The following is a 2,827-nucleotide window of genomic DNA, read 5'->3' as shown; positions in this document are numbered from 1 at the left end:
TTAATCAACTACTCATTATGTTCTTACCATGGCATTCATTTCATGTTGATATAAATACAGAGTAGCTATGTTCACACTCCTGTTTTAATGCTACTTGCTACTCTTTTGTTTTGTTTTTGTTGTTGCTTTTGTTGGTTTTAGATTTGTCTTTTTTCTGCTGTTTGTCAGTATTTTAAGATACTCTGTATAAAAAGGAATATTTAGGAGTCTCAAGATAGCAAATGGAACCAAATTATTGCAACAAAATGTAACCAAACATACCTCCAGGTACAATCTAAGTTTTGATGGCTTTTAGGAATGAACCAGAATGCTAAGTCTGAAATACTTTCAATTATTCCATTGACAGGTACAATAGTCTGCATTCATACGTGTCCAGATACTCCCTTTCATTTGGTGTAGTGTCCTTGGTCCAAGGGAATGAGATACATTATACACAAACGACTGTATCCTGACTCATCTTTTAAAAGCTGCTGGGATTGCTCACTAACCCTTTTATAGTTTAAGTGGATGTTCAAGCAAAGAGCCACCAGACTGTCTAGTTCATGAAGTACTGACTGTAAGCAGTGTTGATCCCAGTCATTTGGAAGAGACAGGTAATATCTTATCCATGACCTTTACATAGCTTTATGTAGGTATAAAAGAGGGGAGACTACATATGAGCCACAAAGCAGAGCCATGAAAAGGTAAAATGAACAGAAAGTAAATACATAAAATGGATATTGAAGAAATTCTGATTTTTATTCATCTGTTACTTTTATTGTGAAAGTTTTTAATAAGGAGAGATTTTTTTTTTTTAGAAAAAAATAAAACTTTATTAAAATAGTGAAAACCACGATGAAGCATTACAAGTCAGGTTGTGACCAAGACGGAAATTAAAAGTGGATAAAAATCAGGTCATAGATTTAGAGTACTAAATGGATTGGCTGTGTCAGAGAGTAAGTCTACTGAACGGTGAGGTGTGTTTGGAGAGTTCCTAGTGCAGCTTGCTAACCCGAGGTAAAGTCTGGGTTCTAGGCAGTGCTTGAGTGCTCTGCAGAAAGAAAGAATGCAGTTCAAACTGAAGGAACGGAGCACAGGCTTTCCCGAGCCTAGAAAGGGCTGTGCGGCTGGGGAGCTGCACTGCTAGCATGCACAAGGGCGGAAGTTTGACACCTCCTAGTCAATGTGTTGTGGTGGCCTGTGCCATACATGGGCAGTTTAACCCTCAGTTGGCATAAGGGACCCTGTCCAAAAGGGGAGGAGGGTGTCTGTATGATACCCAAGTTCCTCTGGCTGATTGAATTCTAAGAGTCGGTCGTTTCTCAAATGGTACACTTCTCCTAAAGGGCAAGGTAGAAGGGTCCACATCTATGAAAGGTTTCCCAAGTTCCCGAGTGAGGCTTCCCAGGTTTTCTTCACAGTCACCCCCTGTGTCGTTGACTGGAGAGACGCTGGGCTCTGAAGTTGAGTTCCTGCGGAGTCTGGAGATGGTTTGGTGCTCACTGGACTCAAACCCTGCCTTCTGGTCTCTCTGGCCTGCTGTGCTCAGCCCAGGATGCTTCTCGCATCCACGGAAGGGTTGGGAGATGCCAAGTCGCCTGGTCTCTGAGCCAGCTGGCTGGCCTGGATCTTGGAGGTGGGCACGGGTCTAGGGTCAGCAGTGAAGGAATAGCCTTGGGGCCAGGTGTATCTGGGCAGGCTGGCTCACGCAGTCAAGATGGAATTGACTGTGTGAAGCGCCCAGTGCAGTGCGGCTCCTGCATGGGACAGTTGCCAAGTGAGCCAGGCCCGCTGTGAGACACTGGGCTCCGTGCTGCTTGAGGGCACACGCAGGAAGGCACCTCCGGGGACTTGCAGATCGTCCAGGGTCACCTGCAAGGCATCCATATTGGTGAAGACTCTGGACATAAGCAGCGAGAATGTTGGTAATGAGCTGGTTTCTGGAGGAGAAGTCTGTCTGCGCCTCTTGGCAGAGTTGTACGGGACACCTTGCCTGTCTCCAGAGCGACTGCGCTTCAGAGTCCTCACAGGAGATCTTGGCTGGGACCTTCGGTCCTTTACATGCAGTTTTGTGTGCGAGGAATCTCTTTTGTGGGTGGACCCCGGCTTGTCCCTTCCTCTCTCTCTGGAGCAAGATGGTCTGTTCTTCCTCTTCTCCAGCTTGCTGCTTCTCTTGTGGGGTCCGCAGGAGGAGACAGCCCAGCTTTGCCAAGATCGCTTCTGGCTGGGGACCTTAGCCTCCCGACTTGGCCAGATGTTCTCTTTGCCCATGGGAGAGAACTTGGAACTCCTGCCATTGTTACCCCGACTCTCAGAGGGCTGTTTGTCTTCTGCCTTTTTGTCTAGGGGCTGCTTTTTCTTGGAAGGAGCCAGCATGGACACCTCTAAATTCCTATGTTCAGGCTTCTCGACTAGCGTTTCACTCAGGTCTGCTCCCAGGGCCATGCCTCTGCCTCTGTCCTTGGGTGGAGCTCACTGGCAAATGGTACTGATAGGAGAGCTGACTGGCTTTAAATAAAGCCCTGGAAGCCCCTCCCCCTTCCTGCAGTGCTCTCCCAGAAGCTTTCTCCATGCCCTCCACAGGCCACACCCTCAAGAAAGGGAGGGGCAGGGCAAGGCGGATAAATTCAATCTAACTCAAGGAAGTATTGTACTTCTTTTTTTAATCCTTTCTCTCTCTCTCTCTTTTTTTTTTTTTTTTAGAATTAATTTTTTTATTAGGTATTTTCCTCATTTACATTTCCAATGCTTTCCAAAAAGTCCCCAATACACTCCCCCCCACACTCCCGTACCCACCCACTCCCACTTTTTGGCCCTGGCGTTCCCCTGTACTGGGGCATATAAAGTT

General features: G+C 46.8%; 1 pseudogene; it reads right to left on the bottom strand.

The window, feature by feature from the left end:
- Positions 1-1,474: 1,474 nt before the first annotated feature.
- On the bottom strand, positions 1,475-2,424 carry LOC110284458 (uncharacterized; annotated as a pseudogene).
- Positions 2,425-2,827: the final 403 nt, after the last annotated feature.

Source organism: Mus caroli, unplaced genomic scaffold, assembly GCF_978045245.1.
Source record: "Mus caroli unplaced genomic scaffold, Mus_caroli_1 scaffold_19, whole genome shotgun sequence".
NCBI lineage: Eukaryota > Metazoa > Chordata > Mammalia > Rodentia > Muridae > Mus > Mus caroli.
The sequence above is the reverse complement of the archived record's forward strand: the minus strand, read 5'-3'. Positions and strand labels throughout refer to the sequence as shown.